At 40.4% G+C, this 20,717-nt stretch overlaps 1 protein-coding gene across 1 annotated transcript in view; it reads left to right on the forward strand.

The window, feature by feature from the left end:
* Positions 1-10,543: 10,543 nt before the first annotated feature.
* The window catches only part of FANCC (FA complementation group C), a 265,518-nt gene continuing 255,344 nt past the window's right edge, over positions 10,544-20,717 (forward strand). Inside the window, exon 1 of the mRNA XM_073805985.1 lies at positions 10,544-10,723. The gene's annotated coding sequence lies outside the window, so the exon portion shown is untranslated. The remainder of the gene's footprint in view (positions 10,724-20,717) is intronic.

Here is a 20,717-nt window from a genome sequence, read left to right on the forward strand (position 1 = left end):
GCTATGGAGTTTGACTTTTTTTTCCTTAGTCAAATAGGGTGCCACTGGAAGATGTTCAGTGGAGAAGTGCGAATTCTGGCTTTTAAAAGGATTGTATAGCTGCAAGATGGAAGCAGAGAAATCCAACAGCAATGCTTTGTAGTGATCCAGGTGAGAGACGGTGATACCTGGAACTAGAGTAGTAGCAGTTGAGTAGTACTTTTAGGGGAAGACGCAAATGTTGAAAAGTTTAAGAAGTCAATAGGGATAAACATGAGTATAACCGCTACCGAACAAAAATATTACATAAATTAAACTAGCAGAAGAAATCTCAAAGTATCCAGTGGAAATCAGGAAAAGAGAAAAAAATGAATGGATTCATGGATATAAAACAGAAAATTTGAATTAGTTGCTTTTATTTTTATTATTTCTTACTAGTTTATGGTTTCTGAAATAAACCCATATTACCTTTTAAATTTTAAAGAGTTTGTTGTTGTTCTAAGGGTCAGGCCTCCTGTGATTCACTTTGGAAAACTGGACTTGGGCTCCTGGAGTCACTTCACCAGCCTGGAGTCTAACATCTAGAAGCAGAGTTGGGGTTTGGGGGAGGAGGGGCCAAAATGAGGAGGAAGGAAGTAGGTGCCCACCTCTGTGATCTTGTTCCCCAACTGTTCCTTCCAACCTTGCTTGAAATTTCCCTCCCTGAGGTACTCCTACCACAGAGCTGGCTCAGTGCTTCCCACAAACGATGCAGAACACCTACAACAGGGGCCGCAAACTCAAATACTTTTGGAGTCAGCCAAGTAACAGATGTGACAAGGTTGAAGATGTTAAATTATATTGTAACTTGGGAGTGCAGAGAAAAACGCATGTTGTAGGTTTGTTCCCCAGAAGCAGGCTATGAGTTGAGCTTTTGTATACAAGTGACTTATTAACGGGGTGTGGGGGGGGGGGTGGTGCCTAAAGAAACCAGGAAGCGGATGGAGGAAGAAGGACAGAGAAGGGGAAGAAACCAAGCAAACGTTCAATTTCAGAGTCTGCATCTGCAGGTGAGGTGGTTCCAGGAGCCCCAGTCAAGTTTTTCAAAAAGAGTCCCCACAGGGCCTGGCCCTTAGCACAAAAGCATGTAGAAGCCAAAAGGGGGGCACCAGAATCAGTGTAAGAGGTTTAGCAGGCGCTGGGGGACGCACCGCCATGCTCTCGAAATTTCTTTGTTTACTCAATTTGATCTTCCTCATGAAAGCCCACCCTTTGTTTTATGGTGCAGGTGGGGAGTAGAGAGGGAGTTAAAAAATTAACTGTTAGTTCTATCTGTCTTAAAGATTGTATCGGTGTTGGGCTTCCCTGGTGGCGCAGTGGTTGAGAGTCCGCCTGCTGATGCAGGGGACAGGTTCGTGCCCTGGTCCGGGGTGATCCCACGTGCCGCGGAGCGGCTGGGCCCGTGAGCCATGGCCGCTGAGCCTGCGTGTCCGGAGCCTGTGCTCCGCTACGGGAGAGGCCACAACAGTGAGAGGCCCACGTACCACAAAAAAAAAAAAAAAAAATTGTATCAGTGTCTTAAGCTGTTGCTCAGCCTTCTCAGATAGAAATGTTTCTCATTTGCCCCTTCCCCCTTTCTTCTCTTGAGATAATATCTTGAGATATGAGTGGTAGAGTGTCTTATACCCTCTTATGGTGACAGAGAAGGGTTGGGATGTCTGGTTGAGGTGTCCTTTGACTTCTCTGGCCTCTGGGACCATGGCTCTAGTCCTGTTTGCAGGTTGCCTGGATGTCATTCACCTCTGGTTTGGTCTCTTTGTCAGACTGGTCACAGTCTGAGGTGACCCCTCCTGACTTGGCATCACATTGACCTTCACTGACTATAGACACCTGGGTCTATGCCACATATTCCCTCCAGCCTATGGGCTAAGCAGCCAGAGGTCCATTTACTGTCCACTCACTCTGACCATCAACTTTCAAATCACCCACAGTACTGTGGGGAGCCCCAGAGGCAAAAAGTATTCTTTTTATTGTGGCAAAAAATACATAACATAAAATTTGTCATTTCAACCATTTTAAGCGTATGATTCAGCAGCATTAATTTGATTCATAGTATTCATCACCACAATTTCCAAAACTTTTTCAACATCTGAAACAGAAATTCTCCTCATTGCTCCCTTTTCCCAGCCTCTGGTCATTTCTAATCTACTTTCTGTCTCTATAAATCTGCCTATTCTAAATATTTCATGTAAGTGTAATCGTACAATATTTATCCTTTAGTGTGTCCAGCTAATTTCACTCATCATAATGTCCTCGAGATGTATCCACGTTGCAACATAGATTAGAACTTCATCCTTTTTTATGGCTATGGTATATTCCATTGTAGGCATATACCTAATTTTGTTCATCCATTCATCTGTCGGTGGACATGCGTCGTTTCCACCATTTGGCTATTGAGACTAATGGTGCAATGAACATTGGTGTACAAATATCTGTTTCAGTCCCTGTTTTCAATTCTTTTGGGTCTATACCTAGGAGGGGAATTGCTGGATCATACAGTCGTTCTATGTTTAGCTTTTTGAGGAACTGCCAAACTGTTTTCCACAGCAGCTAAACCATTTTATATTCTAACAAACAATGTATGAGAGTTCCAGTTTCTCCACATCAGCGCTAACACTTGTTTTCTGTTTTGTTTTGTTTTATTTTATAATAGCCATCCTATTAGGTGTGAAATGGTCTTGATTTGTATTTCTCTGTTGACTGATGATGTTGAACATCTTTTCATGTGCTTATTGGCCATTTGTAGATCTTTGGAAAAATATCTATTCAAGTCCTTTGTCCATTTTTACATTGTGCTGTCCTTTTGTCAGAGGCAGATTTTAAGAGAAGAGTGAGGACAAAAAAACCCTTGTGCCTTCATGTGGGCCTTACAGAATCTATACACCTCTCTGGAGAAGGGAGGACATGTAGGACATGCTCAGACCCTGGACCAAAGTCTCTCCTGCCTCTATATTCTTCGCTCAACTCTTAGTGCTGAAAAGAGTGGTGCTTTTCTTTCACTGTTCTTACAGTGTATCCTCCTTCTGTCATCAAGAATAATAGGTAAATTCTATGAGTTGGGTTTTTTTGGCCTAAGCCTAGAGACATTACCTCATATTCTTTTGTATTTTTAATCTCTTTCCATTCATTTAAAAGAATGCCTCTGACTCTACCTTCAGAAAGGCAAAAGAGAAAAACTTGTTAGTAATTTTCAAAATATTATTTCCATGACACAAAAATGAGTGAATTTGGCCTGGCCTTGGGGTGTTTGTGCATGTGTGTGTGTTTGTGTGTGTGTGAGAGAGAGAGAGAGAGAGAGAGATAGGGTTAGCCATGAACTTCATCTAGAGGAGTACTTCTCAAATTTTAATTCCTATCCACATCACATGGGTATGTTGCTAAACTGCAGATTCTGGTTCAGTAGAGTTTTTAACAAGCTCCCAGTTGATGTTAATGCTGTAGGTTCACGGATTACACTTTGATTAGCAAGGTCTTAGAGGACAATTTACACGTTAAAAATGTTTTGCGAAGGGCTTCCCTGGTGGCGCAGTGGTTGAGAGTCCGCCTGCCGATGCAGGGGACGCGGGTTCGTTCCCCGGTCCGGGAAGATCCCACATGCCGCGGAGCTGCTGGGCCCGTGAGCCATGGCCGCTGAGCCTGCGCATCCGGAGCCTGTGCTCCGCAACGGGAAAGGCCACAGCAGTGAGAGGCCCCCATACCGCAAAAAAAAAAAAAAAAAAAAATGTTTTGCGAAGACTCCCTCAAATAGATCCTGGGCCAAACATGGGTTTAGCAAGCAGGTTCCACACTTGAAAAATGATGGGATACTATTAGGACATCACTAAAGATTTCTATGGCATGTCTAGTACAGGAATCCCAAAGTCAAGTGCTTATTGGGGTCAGTCTGGGGCTGGGAGGCTACCCAGCTGGAAAACCACTGCCTATCTATAGGAGGTACTGCTCTTGAACTACAGGTGATGGTTCCCAGGCAGAAACGCTGGCCCAGGGTGCCCATGTTTTCCATATTTAGAAGAAAAGTGGGATGTAAAGAATTTTTTGTGAGATCCTCTGATTTCTAAATGTTTTCAATCAATTTTTTTCTCAAACAGCCTTCAAGGTAAACAAAACAAGTCTGCTGGCAAGATGCAAACTTCAGGGTGCTTGCTTATTCTTTCTGGCCCAATATTTTGCTAGACCCTCAAGAGATACAGAAGAAGAGGACCTGGTTTCAGCTCCTAAGATGACTATGACCTTGTTGGGAGCTAAGATATATGCACATGAAGCCAGGGAGCAAGGCAAAGACAGGTGTCTGCAAGTGTGAGAAGGAAAGAGATCCAAGACATTTAAGGAAGTTGTGAAATCAAGCCCCAGTGAGACTGCAGATGATGCTCTGTCACTTGCAGTCCTGATTTTTTTTTTTTACAGTTGAAATGATTTCTCCTGATACATTGTCTCTACTGGCTTACATGAAAAATGGGAGTGACATTTTTTAAAAATTATACTTACATGTGATGAGATTATTCCAGAGAAAGTAATCAAATGAGATAATAAATGTTACGTGCTTAACAAAATGCCTGACATAGTAGATGCTCATTAAATGTTAGTTTCTCCCACTCACTCTTATAGATCTTGGATCTTGAGGAATGAAAGCTATATATATATGTATATATATGTATATATTATACATATATATTATACTATATACATGTATTTAGTATAATATATACATATATGTATATATTATACTATATAGTATAATACTATACTTTATATATACATGTTGGTGTCATGTTTGGGGTTTTTTCCTTTATCATGCAGCAGGTTTTTTTCTAGCTTTATTGAATTATAATTGACATATAGCATTGTATAAGTTAAAGCATACAATGTGATGATTTGATACATGTGTATATTGTGAAATGATTACCACAATAGGGTTAGTTAATACCTCCATCACCTCACGTAATTACCTTTTTTTTTTTTTTTTGGATGAGAACATTTAAGATTTACTCTTTTAGCAGCTTTCAAGTATATAATACAGTATTGTTAATTGTTAATATAATACAGTATTGTTAATTACAGTTAATTACAGTCACTATGCTGTACGTTAGATCCCCAGATCTACAAACTGGAAGTTTGTACCCTTTGAGCCACATCTCCACATTTCTGCCACTCACCAGCAGCTGTTTTATTGTATGATTTGAGTGTATTGAAACCTAAATGTAGCACATTAATAAATGCAGTTAACTAGTCTTACTGAGAAATGCTAGGCAATTAAAGGGTCAATCTGAAACTGACACAAGAATGGGAAAAAAACTTACTTATTTTTGACTAAATAGTTTCCAGAATTAATCAAATCATAAATGTGCAGAATTTCTTTTCATTTGCTATTTTTAAAGTGCTTATTCTTAGCAATTCTTTACTATTAATTTCATGCTAAATGAATCATTATGAAATACTTAAGAAGAAAATTATTTTTAAGCCATGTGCTTCTTTCAAAATGTAATTTATTATTTTTTGCAGGCAATAAAAATGTGCTATGCTAGTTACAACACACCATGATTAGTGGGAATGCATGCTCTAAATAGGAATGCATTTTTTACTGAACTAAAGAAAATCAGATGAAAACTGCCCTTATATATATATATATATCTTTTTTTCTTATTATTATTATTATTTTTCCAAAAAAGGTATATCATTGATCAATGGAAAAAGAACAAACTTTTGTTTTCTGGGAATTCTGTGTCAGAGATTGCGAAATGATAAAGTTGTTTCTCCATTCTACGACATTTATAGGATTTTAGTAAGTGGATAAGAGTCTCCTGCCTTCCTGTCTCTTGAGGTGGTTTAGGACCCCCCACCCCCTTTTTTGAATGAAACGTGCTAGTGTCTTGAGTTTATCTCATTTTGACAACATCTATGCTACTGGCAGAGAAGATGTTGATTAATTAAAGGACGATCCCCTTCACTAGACTAAGCTTCACAAGGGCAGAGGATATGTATTTTTTCTCTTTCTTTTATTTTTTTCATCAGAGTAACCTCAGATCCTACTATAGTGCCTCAGCTGAGTTCAGCTGCTAGCAAGAAAGACCTAAAGTAACAGTAGTGGGATAGGGAGGGTGGGAGGGAGGGAGATGCAAGAGGGAGGAGATATGGGGATATATGTATATGTATAGCTGATTCACTTTGTTATAAAGCAGAAACTAACACACCATTGTAAAGCAATTATACTCCAATAAAGATGTTAAAAAAAATAACAGTAGTTATTTTAGAAACAAAACAGATTTATTTTTGTTTGTCCTAAAAGAAGTCCAGGACTTCCCTGGTGGCACAGTGGTTAAGAATCCGCCTGCCAATGCAGGGGACATGGGTTCAAGTCCTGGTCCAGGAAGATCCGACATGCCGCAGAGCAGCTAAGCCCATGTGCCACAACTACTGAGCCTGCGCTCTAGAACCCACGAGCCACAACTACTGAGCCCACATGCCACAACTACTGAAGCCCGCGTTCCTGGAGCCCGTGCTCTGCAACAAGATGAGCCCCTGCAGTGAGAAGGCCACGCACCTCAACGAAGAGTAACCCCTGCTCGCCACAACTAGGGAAAGCCTGCGTTCAGCAACAAAGACCCAACGCATCCATAAATAAATAAATAAATTTATTTAAAAAATAAAAGAAGTCCAGAGTTAGGAAAACCAGGTGACTCCCATGATTACTGGGGACCCAGGGTCCTTTTATTTCCTTTGTTCTGCCGTCCGTATTCCATGACCATTGTCCTTGAGGTACTTTATGGTCCAAGGTGACTGGACCACCAGCAGGATAAAAGAGAAAGAGGGAAAGGGCTAAAAAGCTCCTTGTCTATTGTCTTTCGGCCTTTCAAGAAACCTTTCTGAAAGTCCTACCCGACAGCTTCCACTTCTCTCTCACTGGCTACAACCTCCTTACCTGGCCACCCCTAATAGCAAGGGAGTCTGGGAAATGTAGTCTTTTTTATTGGGCACATTGCCATGCTAAGTAAAAGCAGTGTTCTCATACTAACAAGGAAAGAGGAAGTGGTAAAACAAGATTAATAAGGACAATCTAATGAGTTTTTCGTGAAGCAAAATTTATTCAGTTTATAAGACTGTTCTTTGAGACTCCTTCCCATCTTTTTTGAAAGTCAAAAATGTTACTAAAAAAGTGAAATGATGGTAGAGTCCCCCTTGCTCCCCAGTCTTTATTCCACCTAATAAACAGTTAACTCTGTTAGTCTTCTAATATTATTGACACTTTACTGGCCCACATACAGGGAACTCCTGGACTATATAGGTGAGCTGTGAGATTTCTCCAAACTCCAATATACTCAGATGGATCTGTGTTTTCAATGCAGCCTATATGCTTCATGCCTTCTGCTTGGGAGGTTCTCATGAGGTATCCATTGATTAATTAATCAAGTAGGTTTTATCCAAAGTGCTAATGCCCAGTAACACAAAGAAGAGCTGCCACTGCCAGGTCCTTAGTCAGGGCTTGCTTTGCAGTAAGGGAAAGAAACCCACTGAAGTCAGAATAAGTGAGGGAGTGATTGTTGCAATGATACAAGGGAATCTCACCGACAACTAAGAACAGAAAAATAAGCTAGTCAGTTTGCCTTAAAATTGGGCTTAAAAATGGAAAGTTGGGAATGGTAACTACCCTCTATCTCTCATGGAATAACATGGTCTTTCAACATTCTCTGCCAACTAACTTTGTTTGCTACTTATATTTTTTCTTCCCCCAGTGTCTTTGGTTGGCATGGGGTTTGGCTTCTGTGATGTAGGGGTGGTACGGTCAGTCCCAGCGCTGCGATTTCAAATTCCCCAGCAACAGTTTGACTGGTTCAGTGGGGATCAGGTTACTATTTCTGATTCAAGTCGTTGTGGCAGGGAGCTGGGTGATTAGTACAAATATATTTTCCTAAGGTTCATTCTTTCAACAGAGCCTAGAGAATGAGCATGTTGGGGGAGGGTGGCAGTACCATGCAACAGTTATAATACATTTCCCTTTTTCTGTTATTTTCCACCTCTGGCAGCCCTGTTTCCTGACCTCAGGTGCTTTTCCGCCATCAGCGTGGCAGATCAAAGACTTTCACTATTACTTGCACCATTTCTTGATGCATTTTGTGCACAAGCATTATTATTACTGTTTTCATCTGCAATTTAACATTCATTTCCTCAGTCAGAATGTTTTAAGAGGAAAGCAGTGCGGTGATGAACATGCACAGCCTCTGGGGTCACATCACCCCTCCCCCACTTCTGCCCCACTAAAATCTTGGGAAGTGGTCTGGTACCCAGACTGGGGCAAGAGGAAGAGAATGGCAAGTAATAAGAAGCACCAGAATCAATCTACTTGTATTTGAAGGTATAACACCTATTAGTTGAGATTGCTCTGTGCATGAGTTTCTTTATCTGTGAAACTGGAATATTGTCTGCCACAAAAGATCACTGTGAGAATTAAAGAAAATAATCAGCCTAGTGCCTGGGACTTAATAAACACTTATTAAATATTCACAGTTGAGATACCAGCGGCAAATATTAGAGCCAAGGACAAGATAGTGTTAAGTGTTGGGGTGCCATATGAGAGCCGGAAACCAGGTGGGTGTCTGGACTAACTCTGGAAACATGAGTCTTACTACAACGGCTAGAATCCGAGACAGTTTATTCTATTCGTTTGCTGAATTTTAAAGGAAGATTTAATGTCAGTAACCTTGCAGCACGCAGCTGTGGTGTTTCTTCTCTCCAGAATGTAAAGATTCTAAAGGATGGATTCCATTAGAATAGATTCTAATTCTAATTGTGTCTAAGGATGAAATAATTTTCGCCTACACATGCCATTTTTCATTTTTGCCATATTATTTGTGTGATTTGACTCTATACTGTAACCAAAATTGTTTCTAGAACACACATACTCAACTTTATGAGGCAGTTAAAAATAGGATTCATATCTAAGTATTTTTCTCAAGAAACTTTTCAGGCATTTTATAGTGATCATCTCAGTATTAAAGTATTAGGATAGCTCCATACATATGGATGCCAGATAAAATGAATGTCTATAAATTCCCATAAATTTATATTTGGAAATTTATACTATACACGCTACCCATTTAGGTCTAAATTAGGCTTAAATATGATGTCCTTTCATATACTGTAACGAGCCATGCAACTCTTTATTAACCACTGAATTAAAAAGACATAAAACTACAATATGGCAAGACCTCAATTATTAACACTACAAATACTAGAAATGATTTTTCAGCAAATACTTGAAAGGACCTGAGTAACAAAACAGATATTTTCTCTAAAGAAATACATGGTTTAATTGCTTCCTTTGCTGGTAAACACAAAAGTTAAACTTGTCACATTAGGCGACTTTCTTCTTATGGCCAAAGTGCCATGATGAATATCACTCAAGCATGTGTCTCTCTGCACAAGCCCTGCTTTAGATTTACTCACCTTGAACTATGCACACATCAAACAAGCAGATACCTCTTTGGCTGTCAGGGAATATTTTCAAGAATATATTTAACACCTTATTTCTTGATACAGATCCTGCCAATTTTGTCTCAAATTCTAGGTCTGGTTCCTTTTGCATCTCCCTTTAACTAAAAAAAATTATGTTGTTGTTGTCACCATTACCCTACACACTAACTTTGTCACTTACAAGCTGTATAACGTTAATAGATTATCTAATCTCTGAATTCAGTTTATTCGGTAAAGTGCATATTTGGTAAAGTGGATATTCCTTTATTATAGAAGGCTGGAGGTGTCTGAATATTTTTATTATGTGTGTACATTGCCTTGTAGTAAATTTTTTGAAAGCACCTGTTAAGTTGTAGTTTTATGATTATGTCATTGATTTAAAAAAAAAATAAGGCTTAAGGTTAGGTAGTTTCCTCAAAAAATTTTTTTGTAAAAATTTAAACATCTGTGAAAAACCTTCGTGTATTACTAAGTTCAAGAATTAAAATTAAAAAATCCACCAAGACACGCTAATACTAATGACATTAATGGAAGTTTATTTAAAAATGCTGTTTTCCATTTATTTATTTAAACCACTTAGGTTTAAATGCAGCGTAGAACTGATTTGAACCCCAATCAGTGTATAGAACTGATTTTGGTGGTGGTGACGGGCATCAATCCAAGAAAGATCCCTTTTTTGTGTGTGACCACACTTAGAAAATCATATTCTAGGTCTTCTTTCGAGGTTTTACCTTCTTGACCAAGACCCAATTTTTCTTTTAAAAATTCTCTGCATTTTGAACAGAATCTTGAAATAACTGAGCAACAACCGATTAAAAAATCCGCGTTTTTCCCCTCCAGGTACTGCCTGCGGTCTAGTTGGGGCCAGCGACACCAACCAGAGACCGGTGACATCTAAAGCAGCCCCAGCAGGCCCCCTCGCCGGGGAACCCGCCCAGCCAGACCGACTTCCGGTTGAGCCGGGGCCCCTACCCCGCCCCGCCCCACGAGCAAGAGATTCGTCGGAATTTTCCCGCGAGGCCGCGGGGGCGCGGAGCCGCTGGCCAGGCCCCAGAGTGCACTGCGGATACGTGCGCGCGCGGCTCCATTGACGAGCGACCGCGGGAAAGTTCTAAAAAAGTCAAAACAAAACAAAAAACCAGTACGAGGCAAAGTCAAATTTTCAAGCCACAGAACCAGGCGGTGGCAGCCTTTCCGCCACTGCCCAAACTGCAGAAGCAGCTCTGGCGCGGACCAGCTGGTAAGAGAGAGGCCGCAGAACGACAGCGAAGGCAGCTGCCTCCTTCGGGGGTCCGGCCGACACGTCAGCCTGGGGGTGTGGGTTGGGTGGGGGTGAGGGAGACTCGCTAGAACGTTCTCTCCGTTCCCCGCCTCTAGGTGGGTGAGCAGGGCTCGCGCTGTCTGCAGGGACTGAGGGGAGTGGGTAGGGGATGGGATGGCGCCAACCGTAGGGGCGGGGCCGCGGGCGAGGGGCGTGATTAGAGGGCGGAGCAGGCCCAGGGGGTGGAGCCGACAGAGGGTCGGGGGTCGGGGGTAAGGGGTGGTCGCAAGGAAGGGAGTTCCCCAGAGCGTTGGGAGCTGGGGGCTGGCGTTTTGCTTCTCTCTGTTCATTGAGCCTAGGTTAGCTATGTCTTCTTAAAAGGACAGGAGCAAAGGTGAATTTCTTCGCCCTTGGATCCGTGGGAGATGTGAAAATCTCGCCTTTTAAAATTCATCACCCTTTACAGCTGGCCACATGCTCTCCGCACCGCCCCCCTTCCTCAGGGCGCTGGGAGCGGGAGGCCAATTAGAGGAGCCCGGGGCGGGCTGTTACCCCTCGTACTCTGCGGGCTTTTCCCGCTGTGAGGGGAGGAGGGTTCTGGTGGGCGATCATCTCGCACTAACTCACTTTTTTTGAATGAAAGGCCAAATAGCGTCCAAAGGCTTTGAGAGGTTTTTTTTTTGCGGGGGGGGGGGGGGTCGGGGGTTGTGTTTGTTTAGCTTGCTTTTTTCGAATTTTTTTACGTGGGCGCGTTTACAACCATGAACCCTCTGTGGTCATGTTGTATGGGCTAGAAAAGTCGGGAGGGGGAAAGATTTGGAGTTTTTAAAACATCAGCAATTTGGGACCAGAATGTCAAATAAAGGCCAAGGAATTTTCAGCAAAGACCTGTATGTGCCTCTACGTTTGTCCTAATCTGAAATTGTTGGAAAGCTCCCGGGCACCTGGTTTCATTCTAACCTGTGTCCCATTTAATGCATCTTAACTGAGATGTTACTGAGTTATTTATCAGAGGAGCAGGCACTTTTGGACCACCCAACTTCAGTTCTTTCTGGATGTCACTCACCTTTAGTGATGTGCAGCTCAGAACAGATTTTCATTACTCCCCTCATGAGAGGTGGAAAGGTTGTTACAAATGATAGAATTCATACTGTGTTGGGGTCATTTATACATAAACTTATATAAAAATATATTCATTGTGACTTTATCCATTAAGCTTAAATCAAATTGATGTTTCAATCTAATGTACTGTGCCAGATTCGCAGGGAAATAAGCCCTCATATACATTACTCATATACCTGTACAAGAAAGACTGCATCAAAAAAGAATTTGCTTTTCCTAGTTATATCAAAGGCCTCTTTCCCCCAGAGTAAAAGGTCCTGCTTCTTTAGAGTTGAGCTAAATTATACCTTGGTATATTATACATTTTAATTCATTCTTTTCATTATTTAGTCATATACCTCTTGATTTCTTGAAAAACGTTTACTAAGGCCCCAGAAAAGAAAGGCAAACTCTGTAGTGGAATATCTGCATTTTTTGTTCCGTTGTCTAATACGAAGCATTAACTTGATTGATTGGCTGGATGTGAAAGATGTGCTGCTGCTTGTATGTGAAACTGTGCATTTTAAAATAAATGGTACTTTTAACAAGTTCCATATTTCAGCAAGTAGTTCCAAGTAACAATTATACAAATTTTGTATTTATGAAAACCAGTTACAGGGAGGCTAGCCTAGCCAATAGAAAGTTGGATTGATTATCCAGGCCACAGTGACAGCTGAGGAAATCTCACATCTGTGGCAGTTCCAGGTTGGTAGTGGCGGAGCCTCAAGTCAGGCTGGAAATCAGCACCAAATGGATTATTGTTATTTTTTTAATTGAAGTATACTCGATTTACCAAAATTGTGTTAGTTTCAGGTGTACAGCATAGTGGTACAGTATTTTTGCAGATTATACTCCATTATAGATTATTACAAGATAATGGGTATAATTCCACGTGCTATACAGTGTATCCTTGTTGCTTATCTATTTTATATATAGTAGTTTGTATCTGTTAATCCCATACCCCTAGTTTGGCCCTCCCCCCCTTTCCTTTCCCCTTTGGTAACCACAAGTTTGTTTTCTACATCTGTACATGTTTCTGTTATTGCATATACCTTCATTTGTATTATTTGTTAGATTCCATGTACAAGTGATACTATACAGTATTTGTCTTTCTGTTTCACTTATTTCACTAAGCATAATATTCTCTAAGTCCATCCATGTTGCTGCAAATGGCAGTATTTCATTCTTTTTTATGGCTAACATATTGCATATATATACTACACATCTTAATCCAGTCATCTGTTGATGGGCACTTGGGTTGCTTTCATATCTCGGCTATTGTAAATAGTGCTGCTCTGAACATTGGGGTGGACGTATCTTTTCGAATTAGTGTTTTCATTTTTTCCAGAGACCGTACACAGGAGTGGATCATATGATAGTTCTATTTTTAGTTTTTTAAGGAACCTCCATACTGTTTTTCATAGTGGTTACACCAATTTACATTCCCACCAACAGTGTAGGAGGGTTCCCTTTTCTCTACATCCCTGGCAACATTTGTTATTTGTAGACTTTTTGATGATAGCCATTCTGACAGGTGTGAGGTGATACCTCATTGTGGTTTTGATTTGCATTTTTTCTAATAATTAGCAATGTTGAGCATTTTTTCATGTGCCTGTTAGCCATCTGTATGTCTTCTTTAGAAAGATGTCTATTCAGGTCTTCTGCCCATATTTTGCCATATTTTGATTGGGTTGTTTGGTTGTTTTTTTTTTTTAATTTATTTAGTTTATTTACTTTTGGCTGCATCGGGTCTTTGTTGCTGCGCACGGGCTTTCTCTAGTTGCTGTGAGTGGGGGCTACTCTTCGTCGTAGTGAGCGGGCTTCTCATTGTGGTGGCTTCTCTTGTTGCGGAGCACAGGCTCTAGGCGCGCGGGCTTGAGTGGTTGTGGCTAGTGGGCCCTAGAGCATAGGCTCAGTAGTTGTGGCGCACGGGCTTAGTTGCTCTGTGGTTTGTGGGATCTTTCTGGACCAGGGCTTGAACTCGTGTCCCCTGCATTGGCAGGCGGATTCTTAACCACTGCGCCACCAGGGAAGCCCAGGTTGTTTTTTGATGTTGAGTGGTAAGAGCTCTTTGTACATTTTGGATATTAACCCCTTGTCAGTTGCATCATTTGCAAGTATTTTCTCCCATTCTGTAGGTTGTGTTTTTATTTTGTCGATGGTTTCCTTTGCAGTGCAACAGCTTTAAAGTTTAATTAGGCCCCATTTGTTTATTTTTGCTTTTATTTGCCCTAGAAGACTGATCCAAGAAAATATTGTTGCAACTTATGTAAAAATATTCCACCTATGTTCTCTTTTAGGAGTTTTATGGTTTCGGGTCTTACATTTAGGTGTTTAAACCATTTTGAGTTTATTTTTGTATATTGTGTGAGGGAATATTCTTAGCTCATTGTTTTACCTATGGCTTTCCATTTCTTCCAGCACCACTTGTTGAAGACACTGTTTTTTCTCTATTGTATATTCTTACCTCCTTTGTCATAGAGTAATTGACCATTGGTGCATGGGCTCTGTATTCTGTTCCATTGATCATGTGTCTGTTTTTGTGACAATACCATGCTGTTTTCATTACTGTAGCTTTGTAGTATAGTCTGAAGTCCGGGAGGGTTCAACCTGTATCTTGTATCTTACAATCTTGCTGGTTTCATTTAGTCTAATAGTTTTCGGTGGAAACTTCAGGGCTCTTTATATAGAGTATCATGTCATCTGCAAATAGAGACAGTTTTACCTCTTCCCTTCCAATTTAGATACCTTTTATTTCTTTTTCTTGTCTTATTGCTGTGGCTAGGACTTCCAATAGAAGTGACGAGAGTGGGCATCTTTGTCTTATTCCTGAATTTAGCAGGGTTTCGCCTTTTCACTGTTGAGTATTATGTTGGCTGTGGATTTGTTGTAAATGTCCTTTATTATGTTGAGATATGTTCCCTCCATACTCACTTTGATGAGGGTTTTTTTTTTGTTTGTTTTGTTTTGTTTTTGCGGTACGCGGGCCTCTCACTGTTGTGGCCTCTCTCATTGCGGAGCACAGGCTCTGGACGCACAGGCTCAGCGGCCATGGCTCACGGGCCCAGCTGCTCCGTGGCATGCGGGATCCTCCCGGACAGGGGCACGAACCTGCGTCCCCTGCATTGGCAGGCGGACTCTCAACCACTGCGCCACCAGGGAAGCCCTGATGAGGGTTTTTATCATGAATGGATGTTGAATGTTGTCAAATGCTTTTTCAGCATCTATTGAGATGATCATTTGGTTTTTGTCTTTTCTTTTGTTAATGTGGTGTATCATATTGACTGATTTGTGTATGTTGAGCCATCCTTGTGACCCTGGAATAAATAAAACTTGATTATTTAGGTGTTCCTGTATTGGGTGCATGTATGTTAACAAGTATAATATCCTCTTCTTGTACTGATCCCTTTATCATTATATAATGCCCCTTTAAAAAAAATTATTTTATTGTAGTATAGTTGCTTTACAATGTTGTAAAGCAAAGTGTACAGCAAAGTGAATCAGTTATACATATACATATATCCACTCTTTTTTAGGTTTCCTTCCCATTTAGGTCATCACAGAGCATTGAGTAGAGTTCCCTGTGCTATACAGTAGGTTCTCATTAGTTATCTATTTTATAAATAGTAGTATGTTTATGTCAATCCCATTCTCCCAGTTCATCCCACCCCCTCGTCCACCCTTAATAACCATAAGTTTATTTTCTAATCCATGACTCTATTTCTGCTTTGCAAATAAGTTCATCTGAACCATTTTTCTAAATTCCACATATAAGCAATATTATACAATATTTGTCTTTCTCTTTCTGACTGACTTCACTCTGTATGACAATATCTGGCTCCATCCATGTCTCTGCAAATGGCATTATTTCGTTCCTTTTTATTTATTTTATTTTATTATTTATTTATTTATTTGGCTGTGCCAGGTCTTAGTCACGGCATGCAGGATCTTCATTGCCGCGTGTGTGATCTTTGTTGCAGCATTGGGGTCTTTAGTTGTGGCATGGGGAATCTTTTAGTTGTGGCATGGGGGCTCTTAGTTGCAGCATGTGGGATCTAGTTCCCTGACCAGGGATTGAACCCGGGCCCCCTGCATTGGAAGCACAGAGTTTTAACCACTGGACGAACAGGGAAGTCCCTCGTCCCTTTTTAATGGCTGAGTAATATTCCATTGTATATATGCACCACATCTTCTTTATCCATTCCTCTATCGATGGACATTTAGGTTGCTTCCATGTCCTGGATGTTGTAAATAGTGCTGCAGTGAACATTGGGGTGCATGCATCCTTTCGAATTATGGTTTTCTCAGGGTATATGCCCAGGAGTGGGATTGCTGGGTCATATGGTAGCTCTATTTTTAGTTTTTTAAGGAGCCTCCATACTGTTCTCCGTAGTAGCTGTACCAATTTACATTCCCACCAACAATGTAGGAGGGTTATATAATGCCCTTCTTTGTCTTTCATTATAGCCTTTGTTTTAAAGTCTAGTATTTTGTCTGATATGAGTATTGCTACCCCTACTTTCTTATTGTTTCTGTTTGTATAAAATATCTTTTTCCATCCCCTCACTTTGAGTCTGTGTGTGACTCTGAAGTGAGTCTCTTGTAAGCAGCTTATAGATGGGTCTTGTTTTTTTTATTCAGTCAGCCACCTTATGTCATTTGATTGGAATATTTAGTCCAATTGACATGTAAAGTAATTGTTGATAGATATGTACTTATTGCCACTTTATTCCTTGTTTACCAGTTTTTTGCTTTTGTTTGTTTTTTGTAGTTCTTCCTTGTTCATTTCTTCTTCTTTTGTTTTTCTTCTCCCATTGTGGTTTGATGATTTTCTTTTCTCCTATGCTTGGGTTCCTTTCTTTTTGGTTTTTGTGTATCTATCATAGGTTTTTGATTTGTGGTTACCATGGGGTTCATATATGTTGACCCATAATTATATCTACTTGCTTTAAACTGATAGTCATTTAAATTCAAACATATTCTAAAAGGTCTACATTTGTCTTTCTGTTTGCTGTTCTGATTGGGTGATTTCTATTATTTTCATCTTCCAGATCACTACGTGTTTTTCTGTGTCATTTGGTCTGCTATCCATTGCTTCTAGAGTGCTTTTTAATCTCAGAAGTTGAACTGTTTTTGATAGGGTCTTCTTTACGTTTTCTAGTTTCTTGTTAAAATGATCTGTGATGAGATCAATTCTCTTCCCTAATTCAGTTAGCATTTTTATTACCAATGTTTTGAATTTATTGTCTGGTAGGCTGATTATTTCTGTTTCATTATTTATTTTTTCAGGGGTTTTCTCTTGCTCTTTCAACTGAGGGTAGTTTCTCTGCCTTTTTATCTTATGTAACTTCCTCTGTTTCTATGAATTTAGGTGAAACAGTTATATCTTGTGGTCTTGAAGGAGTGTTCTTATGTGGGAACATCCCTGTGTAGACTGCGTGTGCCCAGTGCCTTTGGTGTTAGGGCTGAATTTGATGTGGATGCCAATCATGTTTTTCCTCAGAGTGTGCTGGCTGCTATCACTTTGGTAGGGGGTGTGGCTGATGATTGGGGAGCTAGAGTCTGTGCAGGGTGTAAGGCAGGACTTGCCCTCTGCTCAGTGGCTGTAGCCACCCTGTAAGGGGCAGGTTCTGCTCCCAGGTTGCTGAAGAGGATGCCCTGAATGTCGGACTGAAGCTGGCTCTGTTTTCTTCAAGTGTGTGTTTTTCCTTCTCCCTGCACTGGGGCCTTTGCCTCAAAGGAGGGGAGTACTGTAGCAAATGGGACTTGTGTGCTTACAAAGACCTGATGTTCTGCCTTTGTAGGCATCTGCAGCTCTGCTCAGACGCAGCTCAAGGTGTGTCTTTTCCCCTGTTGTGGTTGTCCCAGATCTAGTGCTAGGTTGTTGTGTGGGGTGGAGTGGGCAGGGCCGGAGCATTCACTGAGCTGGGACTGGGGAGCATGGTTTGGTGGTTGGGGGAAGCAGTGGCGTGTCTTTCAGAAGTCTGGGCTGCTTCTGTGGTGCTGTTTGAGTAAGCATCAACAATGGCCACTGCTGCCTCACCTGGACCACACCTTAGGCCCCCATGTCTCCTCTGTGTCCCTAGATCGAGTCTTTCCCCAGGTCCTGGCTACCCTAGATGGGATTGGTGTGGATTGGGGAGTGTGGCAAGGAAGCAGCCGCTAGGGCAGACCTCTTTCCTCCCTGTATGGTGGTGAGCCAGCACCCATGTACCTCTTACTAGTGGAGTCTTGGCTTCTCCAGTCTTTCTGTCTGTCCCAGCAGTTCTCCAGTCAGCCAAGGGGGTTTGTCTCCTCCGCATAGGTTCCACTCACTCCCCAGGGTAAGTGCCTGCCCATGCCATCTCCATTTCCCTCTTAGTCCCATCCTAGGGGCACAGGTCCAACTGATGCTTTTCTTTCTGTCCTGCTCAATTATGTATGTATCTTTATTACAGCCTTGATTTAATAGGATTTCTTCTGCCAGTTTGCAGTTAGTTTTCCTTGAGAATTATTCCACATGTAGATGTGAGCTCCATGTCCTCTTATTCCGCCATCTTGATCCCCCTCCCTTAAATGGATTTATTAAATTTTATTTTAGGCTGGGGTATGTACATTCTCTGTTTTTGTTCATAGATCTTGAATGACTGATTTTTAATATGAAAGAACACCTATAGGGGAAGTGCACTGACTTCGCAGTCTTTTAATAAGAATGCAGTAGAAGTAGAGAAGGAAAAAGTTTAAAAATTTCATCAGAAAAATTAGATAACAAGGCAAATCTTGAGCATTTTTAATTTTCTACTAAATATCAGACTTTTCTTTTTGGACTGATTTTGGAAGAGGCTTTGGAAAGTTATCTGATCCATTCGCTTAGGCTCTTCATAAACTCTGCTGCATGTGTAGATTTCTGTTAAGATCTCTAATATAGGAACATTTATAATCTTCCTGGTACCTTTCTCTAGTTATAGGAAGGTAGAGTTCATATGGAAATCACCTTTTGGAAACTATATCCTCATTTTCTAAATAATTAAGTGATTTTTAGTAAATTTGGGGGATTGTGCAGTGATCACCACAGTTCAGTTTTAGAAGTTTTGCATCACCTTAACAAGTTTGCCCATGCGAGTTTTGTACTCAAACCTGGCGCTGGCTTTCAGCTTCAGGCAACAATTGATTTGCTTTCTGTCTCTATTGATTAACTTTTTCTGGACATTTCATATAAATGGATGTATAGAATAAGTGCTGTCTTGTGCTTGGCTTCATTTAGTATAAAGTTTTTGAGATTCATCCATGTTGTAGCATGTATCAGTAATTTGTTCTTATTTATTGATGAATAACCATTATATGATTATACCACATTTTGGTTATCCATTCATCAGTTGATGGACATTTCAGTTGTTTTTACTTTTTGGCTATTATGAATAATGCTGCTGTGAGTATTCATGTGCAAGTCTTTGTGTGGACATACGTTTTCATTTTTCTTGGACAGATACCTATGAAGGAATTACTGGGTTGTATAGTAAGTTCATGTTTTAACTTTTTAAGAAATTGCCAAACTGTTTTCCAGTATGGGTGTACCATATCAAATTCCCACAAGCAGTGTATGAGGGTTTCAATTTTTCTATATCTTCACTTGTTATTGTGTCTTTTTTATAGCCATTTTACTGTGAAGTAGTATCTCATATTGGTTTTAATTTGCATTTCCCCATTGGCTAATGATGTTGAACATATTTTCATGTTCTTATTAACTGTTGCTATGTTGTCTTTGAAATGTCTACTGAAATCTTTTGTCCATTTTTTGCACTGGGTTTGCCTTCTTACTGGCTGTAGGCATTCTTTGTATATTCTGAGTACAAGTCCATTATCAGATATATGTTTTATAAGTTATTTCAGTAAATATATTTTTTTACCCAACTTGTTATCTGTTTTTTCATTTTATCCATGGTATCTTTTGAAATACAAAAGTTTTTATTTTGAGGAAGTCCAGTTTATCAGTTTTTTTTTTTTTGGATCATTCTTTAGGTTTATGATCAATTTCTGTTAACTTTTATGTATGGTATGAGGTATGAGTTCAAATTCATGTTTTTTTGTATATGAATATCCAGTTGTTCTAGCACTATGTGTTCAGAAAAAAGAAAAAAGAAAAAAGAAAAAAAAAAAATTTCCCCTTTTAATTGCCTTGGCACCTTTGTTAAAAATCAAGTGACCAGGGCTTCCCTGGTGGCGCAGTGGTTGGGAGTCCACCTGCCGATGCAGGGGACACGGGTTCGTGCCCCGGTCCGGGAGGATCCCACATGCCGCGGAGCGGCTGGGCCCGTGAGCCATGGCCACTGAGCCTGTGCGTCCGGAGCCTGTGCTCTGCAATGGGACAGGCCACAGCAGTGAGAGGCCCGCGTACCGCAAAAAAAAAAAAAAAAAAAAAAAAAAAAAAAAAAAAAAATCAAGTGACCATAAATTATTTCCAGACTCTCATTTCTGTTTGAGTGATCTTTATGCCTCTTATTACACCAGCACCACATTGTCTTTATTGTATGGTATCTTTGTAGTAAACTTTGAAATTGGGTAGTATAAGTCTTCCGATGTTTTTCTTCTTTTTCAAAATTGTTTTGGCTATTCTGGTTTCCTTACATTTCCATATAAATTTTAGCATCAGCTTGTCATTTTTTCCAAAAAGCCTACTGTCATGGATTTTGATAGAAATTGCATAGAATCTGTAGATCTGTTTGGGGGAGAATTGCCATTGCCATCTTAACATGAACATGGAATGTCTTTCTGTTTAAGATATTTAATTTCTCTTAGCAATGTTTTGTAATTTTCAGTGTACAAGTCTTGCCCTACTTTTGCTAACTTTATTTTGAAGTATTTCATTTTTTTGTGCTATTGTGAGTAAAATTAT

Source organism: Tursiops truncatus, chromosome 6 (assembly GCF_011762595.2).
Source record: "Tursiops truncatus isolate mTurTru1 chromosome 6, mTurTru1.mat.Y, whole genome shotgun sequence".
In the NCBI taxonomy this organism is placed as follows: Eukaryota; Metazoa; Chordata; class Mammalia; order Artiodactyla; family Delphinidae; genus Tursiops; species Tursiops truncatus.